Raw genomic sequence first — 15,808 nt, forward strand, 5'->3', positions numbered from 1 at the left:
TTGTCAATAAGAAGCAGGCAGCTTGTCAAACCAGGATTTTAACCCAATATTCCAGTGGAGCCCAGATTACAGAGAATATGAGTATCTTGTAAGACTTATTAGAGCATTATATCTTTATACACTCTATTTGATAAGCTCTCTACCTTGAGTCTCTGACCTCAACTCACTAGCAACTTCTATAGTATATGTCTGTTATGCCGCTACCTGGTGCTGCAGACTAAGCTATGTCCAATTTTCTGAAGAACCTTGAGACTGATTTCTAGAATAGTTGTACCAGATTGCAATCCCACCAAAAATGGAGGAGTGTTTGTCTTTCTCCACATCCTAGCCAGCATCTGTTGTCACCTGAGTTTTTTATCTTAGCCATTCTGACTAGTGTGAGGTGGAATCTCAGGGTTGTTTTGATTTGTATAGACAGTACTTTTATGCACACAAAAATATTCTGTAGTATTATTCTATTTAGAGTCCTTCTGTGGGAATTGCTTCTTCTTTATAACTTTCAAAGTTTCCCATGGGAGCTGCTTTATTAAAGAAACAAAAATGTATCTAATGTGTACCACTGAGTAGGTCTATATTATGGATAATCTAATCACGTATTTTGGAGAAATATGGAAGATTTGGGGAATTTGGAATTAAATAGTTGAATGCTATAAACAGAATTTCATGAGTTGTCAAGGTAGAAGTCTGCAAGAGATTGCTAAAAACAAAGCAGACTATAGGAGCTTATATGAAAAAATTTCAGAAGGAAGCCAGAACTTTAATAATAACTAGATTACAGACCACTCCTGAGATTTTCACAAAAAATTTGGATGCCTTTTATCCTGTCCTAAGAACTTCCTGGAGCTAAAAAAAATTAGACTAACTTATTCAATAAAAATGATTTCCAAGCAGCATAATTTTTAATCTATTGGATAGCTGTTATTAAAAATGTTTAAAAATCTAATAAAAAGACAATTGTGATATACAATACATATTATAGCTTGACAAAACAAGAGGAAGAAGAAGAGGAAGAGGAGGAGGAAGAGGAGGAGGAAGAAGAAGAGGAGGAGGAGGAAGAGGAGGAGGAGAAAGAAGAGGAGGAGGAGGAGGAAGAGGGAGGAGGAGGAGGAAGAGGGAGGAGGAGGAGGAAGAGGGAGGAATAAGAGGAGGAGGAGGAAGAAGAGGAGGAGGAGGAGGAAGAGGGAGAAATAAGAGGAGGAGGAGGAGGAAGAGGAGGAGGAGCAAGAGGAGGATGAGCAGGAGCAGGAGCAGGAGGAGGACCAGGAGGAAGAGGAAAAGGAGGAGGAGGAGAAGGAGGAGGAGGAAGAAGAAGAAGAGGAAGAGGAAGAGGAAGAAGAAGAAGAAGAAGAAGAAGAAGAAGAAGAAGAAAAAGAAGAAGAAGAAGAAGAAGAAGAAGAAGAAGAAGAAGAAGAAGAAGAAGAGCAAGAGAAAAATTAATGTTGTTCCCAAGGTTCATGCCAAAGGAAATAATAAGATTAGCATCATTAAGGTGAGGACTCTAGTCTGCGATGGAGTAGAGTGAAGCAGGCTCTCAGAAATAGAGCCTATCCAGCTAAGCTTCCAACTCATGAAAGGGGGTCTAAAGTATTTTCTGCTACAAGAAAGCAACTGAATAGAAACAATACCAATGAAATCACAACACATCTTAAAATTAAAGCTGTTTCAACCTAATCAACACAAAATGTTCAAGTTTTATTATTAGCTTCAGTTACTAAAACAGAGCATTTACCCACAGTTTACATATAAATACAAATTCAAAATATAAATTTAACTCAGTGATCTCACGTAGCATTTTACTCAGGCTTTTAAATGAAAATATCGAATTAAAAGTGATTCACAAATTTATTTCATATTCAGCATCAAATAATCCTGAAAATTTTTGTTAATTTTACATTTTAATAACTTCTGAAATTGTACTTTTATGGTTTTCAAAGAAATTATAGATTGAATCTTAATTTAATTTATTTAGGGTCAAACCATTTTCTTATTTATAACAAAAATATTAAATACTAATATAATGAATCCAAACCATTTGTTTTTGACACTAGAAAGTAAACAGTCATTATAATTTAAGTCAATTTAAATAAATTTCTTCTATTATTTTGATTTTTGTCAGTGGATTTGATTTGAGAATATTTTCCTGCAACGTCTTTACTGGTCAAAAGTAAATGCAGACTCTGAAATCCAGACACAAATACACATGTAGATATTTTACAGTTTAGCATGGGAACACATGCATCTCCTTTCAATTCTTTGCCTTCCACAGTTATTCCAAAATACCTGTTTAAGGGAAGCTCAGGGGTGGGGATTTGACTGAAAATCAAACAGTATAACCAAACAATCTGTTTTAAAATATATGTACTATATTTTCTTCATGTATGTGTTGAAGGCAGGGACACAGATAACCTTTTCAAGTTGCCCCTTGGCACTGCAGCTGTTTTTATGTTTTCAAGGAAGCCGATACTTGAGCTATTTTCTTACTAGCCAAAAAATTAGCAGTGAGATCTTACTGTCTAAAAATTCCATCTGCATATGATATTCATCATTTTCTCAACTTCTGTAAATGAAAGCTCAGTAGTCCAGTTTCTTACTATTTCCTTTATAAAAAGTGTTTTATTAACTGTGAGAATTTTATATATGCATATAATGTATTTTTATTTTATTGGTTATTTTATTTATTTACATTTCAAATGTTATCCCTCTTCCCAGTTAAAGCCCCTATCACATCCCCCATACTCCCTGCTTCTATAAGGGTATTCCCCCACCCGTCTACCCACTCCTGCCTCAGAACCCTAGCATTCCCCTACACTGGGACATCAAGGCTCCACAGGACCAAGGATCTCCCCTCTCATTGAGTCTGGACAAGGTGTCCTCTGCTACATATGCAGCTGGAGCCATTCGTCCCTCCATGTGTACTCTTCGGTTGGTGGTTTCGTCCCTGGGGGCTTTGGTGTTTCTGGCTGGTTGACATTCTTGTTGTTCCTGTGGGGTTTCTTTAGTCCTTCCCTAACTCTTCCATTGATGTCTTCATGTCAAGTCAGATGGTTGACTTCAAGCATCTGCCTCGGTATTTGTCATGGGCTGGTAGAGCCTTTCAGGAGACAGCTAAATCAGGTTCTTGGCAGCAAGCACTTCTTGGCCTCAGCAATATTGCCTGAGTTTGATATCTACAGATGGGATATATCCCTAGGTAAGGCAGTCTCTGGATGATCTCTGCTCCACACTCTTTACCTGCATTTCCTTTTGATAAGAAGAATTCTGAATTAGTATGTTTTGAGATGGGTGGGTGGCCCCATCCCCAACCTGGAGCCATGACTATCCACTGGATATGGTCTCTACAGGTTCTCTCTCTACCCCCTTTCTTGGGTATTTCCTCTAATGTCAACCCTGTTGGGTCCTGGGAACATTTTATGTCACTAGCATCTGGACATTCTCGTGATTACCACCAGTTTCCCAACCCCCACTTCTACATACCTTTGTTCAATTTCCTGAACCTCTGTACTTCTCTCCAGTCTCCTCCCACAGCTGGTTATGCTCCCCTTTCCCCTTCTCCTCTCTCCCTTCCAGGTCCCTCCCTCCCTCTATGACCTGTTATTACATTCTTCACCCTTCTTAGTAGGCCTGAAGCATCAACACTTTGGTCTTCCTTCTTTTTGGGTTTCATATGGTCTGTGAGTTGTATCATGGGTATTCTGAGATTTTTTGCCTAATATCTACTTATCAGTGAATACATACCATGTGTGTTCTTTTGTGACTGGGTTACTTCACTAAGAATGATATTTTCTAGTTCCATCCATTTGTCTAAGAATTTCATGAAGTCATTGTTATTAATAGCTGAGTAGTACTCCATTGTGTAAATGTACTGTATTCTCTGTATCCACTCCTCAGTTGAAGACCAGCTGGGTTCTTTCCAGCTTCTGGCTATTAAAATGAGGCTGCAATGAACATAGTGGAGCATGTGTCCTTGTTATATATTGCAATATCTTTTGGGTGTGCTGAGGAGTGGTATAGCTGTGTCCTCATGTAGTACTGTGTCCGATTTTCTGAGGAACCACCAGACCGATTTCCAGAGTGGTTGGACCAGCATGCATTCCCACCAACAATGGAAGAGTGTTCTTTCCCTGCATTCTCACGACCATCTACTGTCACCCGAGTTTTTGATCTTACCTATTCTGACTGGGGCTTTTCCATTTCTTTCAGTACTATTCAGGGAGTGAGTGAAATAAAATGCAACTTTTTGAGATTCCCTTATTTTACTTTGATATGCACTTTATAGTTACACTGTTGGATATGGTGATACTTTATAGTAAAAGAGCTACATACATGTAAATAATGTACTTTGAATAAAATTCTCCCATATTCCAACCCTTAAGTTTCATATCTTTCTGCCTTCAATAGTTCTTACAAAATTTTATTTCCATTCTAATGCTATATAAACATACATGAATTTATATATCTATATAAAAGTTAGGATCCTTAAATCACAGGAACCATTGATGAATATGTAAGTGAGGTTTTTTTAACCTAAGTATTGTGAATATTGACATGATAAAGGCTTCGTGGTCCTTTGGTCAATACCAAGAATAAAAGCTTCAATTTTTCTGTAGTTTGTCCTTAAAGAAAGGTCATCACAAAAATTACAGTAAGTTATTCTGAAAATGTCCTGTATAAACAGTATTGTATTTCTTACAATAACATTGAGATTTGAGTTTATCTTTATTTTATAGAAAATATATGTTTTGTGGATATTGACATTTACAAATAAGTAAACAGAAATAAGCACATTTGCCAAAAGACAATTTCAGTTTTTCATCAAACCCTTTTCATGATTTTGTCCAAAGAACCAAACCTTTTTAAATTTTCATGGATTTTTGTGTGGCCTAGGATCTCTGGTTTGGTTAAATTCGGCTGTAAAGTTCTCCATCACCTATATTTCTAATGTAATACTTCTGAAAAACTTTTTGTATAATATATTTTGTTGTTTTCCCACATGATTTGATAAGAATTTCTCCAAGGTCCTCCCCACTTCCCCAAGAGCCCAATATTATGTTTTTCCCCTCTATTTTAAAATAAACATAAACAAAACTCTCTCTCTCTCTTTCTCTCTCTCTCTCTCTTTCACACACACACACACACACACACACACACACACACACACACACACACACCACACACAAACGGAAACCGAAGTAGGCAAACAAAACACAAATAAGATGTAAAAATATGCACAAATGAAGCAAAATAAAATAAAATGTTTTTTCTTTTTTAAAAATTTGTATTATGTATTTCTTTACTTACTTTTTTTGTTTTTTTTAATTTTTTTTCTTTATTAACTTGAGAATTTCTTATTTACATTTCGATTGTTATTCCCTTTCCTGGTTTCCAGGCCAACATCCCCCTAACCCCTACCCCTCCCCTTCTATACAGGTGTTCCCCTCCCCATCCTCCCCCCATTACGGCCCTCCCCCCAACAATCAAGTTCACTGGGGGTTCAGTCTTGGCAGGACCAAGGGCTTCCCCTTCCACTGTTGCTCTTACTAGGATATTCATTGCTACCTATGAGGTCAGAGTCCAGGGTCAGTCCATGTATAGGCTTTAGGTAGTTGCTTAGTCCCTGGAAGCTCTGGTTGCTTGGCATTGTTTTACATATGGGGTCTCGAGCCCCTTCAAGCTCTTCCAGTTCTTTCTCTGATTCCTTCAACGGGGGTCCTATTCTCAGTTCAGTGGTTTGCTGCTGGCATTCGCCTCTGTATTTGCTGTATTCTGGCTGTGTCTCTCAGGAGACATCTATATCAGGTTCCTGTCGGCCTGCAATTCTTTGCTTCATCCATCTTATCTTATTGGGTGGCTGTATATGTATGGGCCACATGTGGGGCAGGCTCTGAATGGCTCAGAATGTTCCTTCTGCATCTGTTTTAATCTTTGCCTCCCTATTCCCTGCCAAGGGTATTCTTGTTCCCCTTTTAAAGAAGGAGTGAAGCATTTGCATTTTGATCATCTGTCTTGAGTTTCATGTGTTCTGTGCATCTAGGGTAATTTGAGCATTTGAGCTAATAGCCACTTATCAATGAGTGCATACCATTTGTGTTTTTCTGTGATTGGGTTATCTCACTCAGGATGATATTTTCCAGTTCCCTCCCTTTGCCTATGAATTTCATAAAGTCATTTTTTTCATAGGTGAGTAGTATTCCATTGTGTAGATGTACCACATTTTCTGTATCCATTCCTCTGTTGAAGGGCATCTGGGTTCTTTCCAGCTTCTGGCTATTATAAATAAGGCTGCTATGAACATAGTGGAGCATGTGTCTTTGTTATATGTTGGGGCATCTTTGGGGTATATGCCCAAGAGGTATAGCTGGGTCTGCAGCTAGTTCAATGTCCAATTTTCTGAGGAACCTCCAGACTGATTTCCAGAATGGTTGGAAATAAAATGTTTTTTTAAATACCATTGAATTTGGTTTTTGTTGATCAACTATTTCTGGCCCTACCCTGAAGTATGCTTATAATTATCTAGTATGATACTGAAAATATCTGTTTTTTTCCCTTAAGAATGGGAATTAATTGCATATAACTTTTTGGTTAGTGGTAGAAATCTGTATCCACCTCTGCCTCTCAGTCTTGGGACCCTGTCTAGCTTCAACCTGAGCAGGCCTTTTACATGCCACCATTACAAAACCCTAATTCTAAGATTAATCTGGGAACACGATTTTCCAGAATAGCTAAAGACATCTTGAATAATAAAAGAATGGCTAGAGCTACCAGCATTCCAGACTCCAATTGTACTACAGAACTATAGTAATAAAAATTAGTGTGGCATAAAAACAGACATGTTTATCATCAGACCAAATTGAAGATCTAGACAAAACTCTACATACCTATTGACACTGATTTCTGACATACTAAAATACTCTTGGAGAAAGCACAGCATCTTCATGCAGGGTGATGAATAAATAACTGTGAATCTATTTGCAGCCATCAGGTTTGCCTCAGTGTAACAAAGAGGTCTCCAATCAGGAGTCCTTTGCATGGTTGTTTGATTGGTTAGTTAATTTGCTTTTATTTTTCTTTCCAATTTCTATGAGGAATTGTGTTATAATTTTTATAGCGATTATGTTGAATCTGTATATTGCTTTTGAGAAGATGGTCATTTACAAAAAATTAGTACTACCAACCTATTGGCAAAGATATCTTGTCTTCTCCAATATCTTTTATTTTTGACATTTTTTCTTTTATTGGATATTTTTTATTTACATTTCAAATGTTAACCCCTTTCCTAGTTTCTCCTCCAGAAACCCACTATGTCCTCTGCTTCTGTGAGGATGGTCCTCCACCCACATATTTCCTCCCACCTCCCTGCCCTGAGATTCCCCTATACTGGGCCATTGAGCCTTGATAAGACCAAGGGACTCTCCTTCCATTGATGACAGACTAGGCCATCCTCTGCTACATATGAGACTGGAGCAATAGATCCATCCCTGTGTACTCTTGGCATGGTGATTTAGTCTCTGGGAGCTCTGGAGGCTTTGGTTGGTTGATATTGTTGTTCTTCTTATGGGTTCGCACAACTCTTCAGCTCCTTCAGTACTTTCTTTAACTCTCAGATTGGGGACCCTGTTCTAAGTTCAATGGTGGGCTGCAGGTATCTGCCTCTGTATTTGTCAGGCTTTGCCAGAGCCTCTCAGGAGAAAGCTATGTCAGGCATGCACTTCTTGACATCCACAATACTGTCTGGGTTTGGCGGCTGTGTGGGCTGGATCCCCAGGTGGTGCAGTCTGTACATGGCCTTTCCTTCAGTCTCTGCTTCACTCTTTGTCTCCATATTTCCTCTTGTGAGTATTTTTGTTCCTCCTTCTAAGAAGGACTAAAGAGTCCACACATTGGTCTTCTTTCTTCTTTAGCTTCATGTGGTCAGTGAATTGTATCTTGGGTATTCTGAGCTTTAAATATTTAATTATGTAATAAGTCACTTGATGAGCTGATGTTCAGACTCTGATTCCAAACACATAGCAGCATGATCATCCTGCAATCTCAACCAGTAGAGCCTGAGTCAGGGAGCACAGAAGAACCAAAAGACCATGGAGTGAGTGGCTTCAGGAGGCAGGAAGCATAGTGAGAACAGACTGTTGGGAGGCAGCTTCAGTGAGCCATCTCATTGTAATGTGGGGAATAAGGGCTTTTTAAACCTTTGTGGGGAAAGAAGGAGTGATCAAAGAGACTACAATATTGGCCAGATGCAGCGCTCTGGGAATGCCTCATTTGCATAAGGAGGAATTTCAGGAGCTGTTGGACATGACCTTATAAAGGTAGAGGAAGTTTTACTTGGCCCAGTGTGACAAAGGTATGGGCTTCAATTCTACACTTGACCTGGGCCTGTTACCTGGTCTTACTGCTTCCTGGCCTCACACTTGGCTAGAGTTAGTCCAATTCATTTTATTTTATTGATGCTATTGTGAAATGTACTGTTTCCTTTAGTTTTTCCCATCTTGTTTTTCATTTATATATAGGAAGACTAGTGATCTCTGTGTCTTATCTACTTTGACAGTTTACTGTAAGTTTTATCAGTTGTTTAAATTTCTGACTCATTGGCTTCTTTGATGCATAAGTCATGTCATCTACAAATTAATGTATTTTTACTTCTTTTATATCCACTTCATCTCTTCTGTTGTCTTATTCCTCTCAGAAGTCATATTATACTGAATATGTATGAAGAGAATAGGCATTGTCTTCTGTCTGCTTTTACTTAAATTTTTTGAGTTTCTCTTCATTTAGGTAGATGCCAGCTGTGGAATTAATGTAAATTACTTTTATTATGTTAGGGTATGTTGCTTGCTTCGCTAAGATTACTATCATGAAGGAATGTTGGATTTTTCACAGGAATTTTCTGCCACTAAATATATAAATTCTGTACTAAAACCATCTAGCCACGGGTTCTTCTTGGTAGAGGTACTTTTAAGTACATATTCTATTTACAAGGGATCATGGTTCTATTTAAATTGTTTATTTATCTATAATTAATTTTGGAAGTTAATATATAATCATAAAATTCATCCAAGACCTTTAGTTTTTCTTTTAATTTGAGGAAGTGCGTATTTTTAAGTCTTTTAATTTCTGTCTTAATTTCTGTCCTGGATCATGCTCGTACATTATTTTCTGAGTTTCTTTCCTTTCTGTTGTGGTTGACTCTGAATTTTAATTGATGGTGGACAGGTAGAATGCAGGATGTTATGTAAATTTTTTCTTATAGTTCTCTTACTTTCCTTAGTGCCTGTTTTAATATCCTACTTTCTTCTCTAATATTATCAATATGGATGTTCTCTCTTCATTTTCCCATTAATTTGGCTGTCTCTTAGTTTTATTGAATTTTTCAAATGCCAAATAACTCTATTTCATTGATTCTCTGTATTTCCTCCTTTAATTTAATTTATTTTAGCCTCACATTTGATTATTTCATGTCTTGTACTCTTTGGGGGGTTGTTATTTCTTTTTGGTTCTACAACACTTCTGTGTGTGCCAAAGTAATATATCTCACCAGCTTTTTTTATGAAGAAATTTAGTGTTATAAATTTGCCTCTTAAAATTGTTTTCAATTTGACCCATAGATTTGTATATAATTAGTCTCTACTTCCATTCAATTATAAAATGCTTTTAGTTTCCTTCTTAACATCTGTCGTGGACCGTTTTTGTACAGTATTACATGATTTTCTTTACTTTCTGTAATTATTGATCCTCAATTTTAATCTATGGTGGACAGATAGACTGCAGAAAGTTATTTTTTTTCATTAATCAATTTATTTGCCTTATTTCCCATTTCTGCTCTCCCTTTCCTCCCACTCTCCTCACCTCCACTTCCTTCCCCACACCTTGTCCCTTGGATATCAACCCACCTTGGCATATCAAGTTGTAGTAGGACTAGGTGCATCTTCTATTGAGGCAAGATAAGACAGCCTAGTTATTGAAAAGTGACCAACATAAGGTAACAGAGTCAGAGACAGCCCCTACTACACTGTTAGGAATCACACATGAACACCAAGCTGCACATCAGTTACATATGTGTAGGGGGCCTAGGTCTGTCACATGCATGCTCTCTGATTGAATGTACCATGTCATTGAGCCTTTATGATTAATTTTAGGTTGTTTGAAGTATATCTTATCAGATACTAAAATGGCTACACTAGCTTTTTTCTTGAATATAACTACTAAAAGTATCTTTTTCACCCTCTTACCATGAGATGATGTTTATCTTTGATGTTAAGGAATGATGATGATGATGATGGTGGTGGTGGTGGTGGTGGTGGTGGTGGTGGTGTATGTGTGTGTGTGCGTGTGTGTGTGTGTGTATTTTTACCAAAAAATATTGATTCTAATTTCTAATCCAATCTGTTTATATCTGTTTATATTATTGTTTAATTGAGGCTATTGGTGATTTGAGTTATGATGAGTAGTGATTTTTGATTTCTGTTATTTTGCTGTTAAGGTGTAGGGTTTCTCCCTTTGCTTTCTTTACTGTTTTGGGATTATATTTTCCTTGGGTTCCTTAGGATATGGGTCAGCTCTTCAGGCTCATTTTCATTCTAGTGTTTTCTGTAGATCGAAGTACGAAGAAACTGTTAAATTTGTTTTTATCATGGAATATTTTTTTCTTCTTTGACTATGATTGACAGTTTTGCTGGGTATAGCAGCCTGGATTGGTATCTGTGTTCTCCTAAAGTTTGTAGAACATCTGTTCAGACCATTCAAGTTTTTAAAGTTTTCACTGAAAATTTATGTGAGAATTTATATTCCAATTGATGTGGCTTTATAAATTACTGTGTCTTTCTTTCTAGCAGCCTTTAATATCCTTTCTTTTTCTGTCTATTTAGCTTTGGTTATAAGTTGTCATAGGTGATTTCTTTTCTTGTCTTGCCTATTTGGTATCCAGCATACTTCTTGTATCATCCTTCTTTTGGCTATAGTAATTTTCCTCTATACCTTTTTAAAAAATATATTTTCTATGTATTTTCACCTGTGTTTCTTTTCCTTTCCCCATCCTTACTATTTGTAGACTTTGTGTTTTCACTGTGTCCTAAATGCCCTGGATATTTTATTTTATGCCTGTATTTTTTGATTTAACATTTTCTTTGACGAAGAAATTCCTTACCATATACTTTCTACCTGAGATTCTCTTTCCCGTTCTTTGTAATCTGATGATTTGTCTTTACTTTGAGATTTGTGTTTAAAATGCTAAATTTTTACTTCCAGCTTTATTTCAGTTTGTTGGTGATTTTATTTCTTTGCTAAATTCTATTTCTATGTCTTGGATTATTTTCAGTATTTTATTCTACTGTTTATTTGTGTTCTCACAGATTTCATTAAGGTATTATTTATATAACTTTTAAAGTCCTTGAACATATTCATAATTGCAATTTTGTAGTACTTGTCTTATGCTTCAGCTGTATTTCTTTTCTCAGGGCCTACTGTAATACTGTCTTTTAGTGGAAACATACTGTTTGTGTTGTTCACGCTTTTGATTTTGTGTTGAGGTCTAGGCATTAGACGAATGTTAAACAAATTACTGAATAGTCTTAATTTGTATAATGTTAATAAATAAGTTAATTTCAAGAGGAAAATTAGGGTTTATACAGGTAATCAACCACAAAACGGTAAATATATTTCTCTGTATGGATACTAGGAAAAAAAAGATAATCATTGAAAATTATGCCTTGAGAGAAATTTGAAGAATAACACACCATGGAATTCAAATTTAAGTGAGCAAAGAACAGTGTAATAGTTATTTCTTTGTTGGTGGGGGCAGTAAGAAGACATGTTGCATGGGAATAAGCAACAGACTTCCATGCAGCTCAGGGAGAAACTTTCAGGCAGCAGTCAAAAGGAAAGTTGTCCTTCCAGGGAGTCATATAACACTGCCTCTGGGACAGCTGCACTGCGCTTTAATTTGAATTCAAAAGCAGCTGCAAAGACATTTGCAGAACTGAAAAAGTCACATCTCCAGCGTTTACACAGATTGTATAATTGGCAATAAAGAACTGAAACAGTTAGGGCACTAGTAATATCTACACTTTAAATGGTGAGTTTTCTGCAGTTGCTGACACAGAAACTGAAAACTCTTTGAAATGACAACATTACCTCAGATCAAGTCAGCCTACACTATGATGTGTACAAAAATCTACATATGCAAGAAGAGTCCTGAGATCTAGGTCAGATATATCTCTCGTTGTACAAGGCCAAATCAGAGTCATTCTTGACAAGCATCTTGTACATTCCATGGTAGTTATGCATTCCATGGTAGTTTTATATTCTGCTCTTTGATTTTTCCACCTGATTTTAAAACCAAATAAAACAAGCACTAAAGAAGCAATATCCTCCTCTGGATCTTAGAAGATAGCTCTGTGGTAAATGTCCTTGTCATGCAGGTATGAATGATCTTTCTCCCTCCCTCCCTCTCTCCTTCCCTCCCTCCCTTCCTCCCTCCCTCCTTTCCTCCCTCCCTCCCCCCCTCCCCTGGCCCCTACCTGAGATGCTCCAACCTGAGATACTCTTATTTTAGTCAGAAGCCCCAACCTTTTCTTTTCTGGCTAGCTAATTGGCTTATTGGCTCTATATTGCCCAATCAGAATATGATAGAGAACAATGTTTACAAAACACTGAGACAAGTAATCGTTCATAAAAATAGCAATATTAAGGTCCAGCCTGTATTCAACACTTTTTTTGGTATAAAAATCAGCATTTGAATATTACACGGACAATCTTTAAAGAGTATACAAAAAGACTATTGTTGCATAAGAAAATCACCAGGAATGCTTTGCAAGTAGGCTTTGTAATCTACAAACTTCAGACTTAGAGACTCTACTCCAAAAAAATTGAGGAAAGCAAAAGAGGAAGATATTTAGTGTTGACTACTTCTTGGGTTCACATGCAAATAAGGGTCACACTTACTCACTCACTGGCATATCTTTAATAGTCTGGGGAAAATATATGAATATAACTGAAAAGTTTAATAAGCCATGAACTGAGAGCAATTAACACCTAAGCCTTCTTTTTTTTAATTAGATATTTTACTTATTTATATTTCAAATGTTACTCCCTTTCCTTTTTTCCCTTTCAGAACCCCCCTATCCCATCTCCCCTCTCCTTGATTCTATTAGGGTGCTCCCCCACCCACCTCTCCCAATCCCACTACACTGCCCTGGCATTCCCCTACACTGGAGTATCCAGGACCTAACGTCTATCCTCCCATTGATGCCAGATAAGGCCATCCTCTCCTACATATGCAGCTGAAGCCATGGGTCCCTCCATGTGTACTGACTTTGTAATACTTTGTTTAGCTCTATACCCCCTTTATTTAAAAAAAGGGGTATTTAATTCTCTGGAGTTTAACTTCTTGAGTTATTTGTATGTATTGGATATTAGCCCTCTGTCAAATGTAGGATTGGTAAAGGTCTTTTCTCAAATGGTTCTCAAAATCTGGATTTATATGGAAATCCTTGATTGACGTTGACTTCAGCTTTGTACAAGGAGATAAGAATGGGTCAATTTGCATTCTACTACATGCTGACCTCTAGTTGAACCAGCACCATTTGTTGAAAATGCTATCTATCTTTTTTCCAATCTATGGTTTTAGTTCCTTTGTCAAAGATCAATTGACCATAGGTATGTAGGTCCATTTCTGAGTCTCCAATTCTATTCCATTGATCTGCCTGATGTCTGAATACCAATAGCATGCAGTTCTTATCAAGATCACCATGTAATACAGCTTGAGATCAGGGATAGTGACTTCCGCAGAAGTTCTTTTATTATTGAGAATAATTTTTGCTATCCGGAATATATTTACAAACTGTCCTGTCTAACTCTATGTATAATTGAGTGGGGATTTTCGATTGCATTGAATCTGTAGATTTCTTTTGGTAAGGTGGCCATTTTCACTATATTAATCCTGCCAATCCATAAGCATGGGAGATATTTCCATCTTCTGAGATCTTCAATTACATTCTACAGAGAGTTAAAGTTCTTATCATACAGATCTTTCACTTGCTTTGTTCCAGTCACACCAAGGTATTTTATATTATCTGTGACTATTGCGAAGGGTGTTTTTTTCTCTAATTTCTTTTTCAGCCTATTTATCCTTTGAGGAGAGGAAAGCTACTGATTTGTTTGAGTTCATTTTATATCCAGCCATTTTCCTGAAGTTGTTTAACAGTTGTAAGGGTCCTCTCACGGAATTGTTGAGGTCACTTAAGTATAGTATCTTATCATCTGCAAATAGTGATATTTGGACCTCTTCCTTTCCAGTTTGTGTCACTTTGACCTTCTTTTGTCATCTAATTGCTCTGGCTAAGACTTTGAGTACTATATTAAATAGATAGGGGCAGTATGGGCAGCCTGGTCTACTCCCTGATTTTAGTGGGATTGCTTCAAGTTTCTCTCCATTTAGTTTGATGTTGGCTACTGGTATGCCAAACATTGCATTCACTATGTTTATGTATAGGACTTGAGTTCCTGAACTTTCCAAGACTTTTAACATGAATAGGTATTCAGTTTTATCAAATGATTTCTTAGTATCTAATGAAATGATCATATGGTTCTTCTCTTTGACTTTGTTTATATACAGATTACATTGATGAATTTCCTTATATTGAACCATCCCTGCATCCTTGGGATGAATCCTACTTGATTTGGGTGGATGAAGAGTTTGATGTATCCTTGGATTCATTTTGCAAGACTTATATTAAGTATTTTGTGATTTAGGTATCAGTTTAGCCATTGCTTCATAGAAAGAATTTGGTAGTGTTCCTCTTATTTACATTTCAATTGTTATTCCCCTTCCCAGTTTCCAGGCCAACATCCACCTAAACCCTCCCCATCCCCTTCTCTATAGGTGTTCCCCTCCCCATCCTCCCCCCCATTACCGCCCTTCCCCCAACAATCTCCTTCACTAGGTGTTTGGTCTTGGCAGGACCCAGGGCTTCCCCTTCCACTGGTGCTCTTACTAGGATATTCATTGCTACCTATGAGGTCAGAGTCCAGGGTCAGTCCATGTATAGTCTTTAGGTAGTGGCTTAGTCCCTGGAAGCTCTGGTTGCTTGGCATTGTTGTTCATTTGGGGTCTTGAGCATATGTAGTCATTTGAGAAGTGCTGGTATTGTTTTTTTTTTTAAAGATTTGATAGAATTCTGTATAGTTTTGTACTTTATTTGGTTGGGATATTTCTAACGACGACTACTTCTGTTTTCTTGGGGGTTATGGGACAGATTAGATTGTTTTTCTATTCCTGATTACCTGGTATCTGTCTAGGAAATCATCCATTTCTTCTAGTTTTCCAGTTTTGTTGAGTGTAGATTTTTGTAGTAGCATCTTATGATTTTTTGAATTTCCTCAGTTTCTCTTCTTATGTCTTCATTTTCATTCCTGATGTTGTTTATTTGGATACTGCTCCAATCCCTTCAGGTAAGTTTGTCTAAGGGTTTCTTGATCTTGTCAATTTTCTAAAAGAATTGGCTTTTGGTTTTGTTGATTATTTGTATAGTTCTTTTGCTTATACTCGGTTGATTTTAGCCTTCATTGTGATTATTTCCTGCCTCCTAGTCCTCTTGGGTGTATTTGCTTCTTTTTGTTCTACAGCATTCAGAGGTGGTGTTGAACTGCTAGTGTATGCTCTCTCCAGTTTCTTTTGGGAGGCAGTTGGAGCTATGAGTTTTCCTCTTAGCACTGCGTTCATTATATCTCATATGTTTGGGTATCTTGTGCCTTCATTTTGTTAAATTCTAAAAAGTCTTTCATTTCTTTCTTTATTTCTTCCCTGACTAAGTTATCA

This window comes from Rattus norvegicus, chromosome X (assembly GCF_036323735.1).
Source record: "Rattus norvegicus strain BN/NHsdMcwi chromosome X, GRCr8, whole genome shotgun sequence".
NCBI classification, from domain to species: Eukaryota; Metazoa; Chordata; class Mammalia; order Rodentia; family Muridae; genus Rattus; species Rattus norvegicus.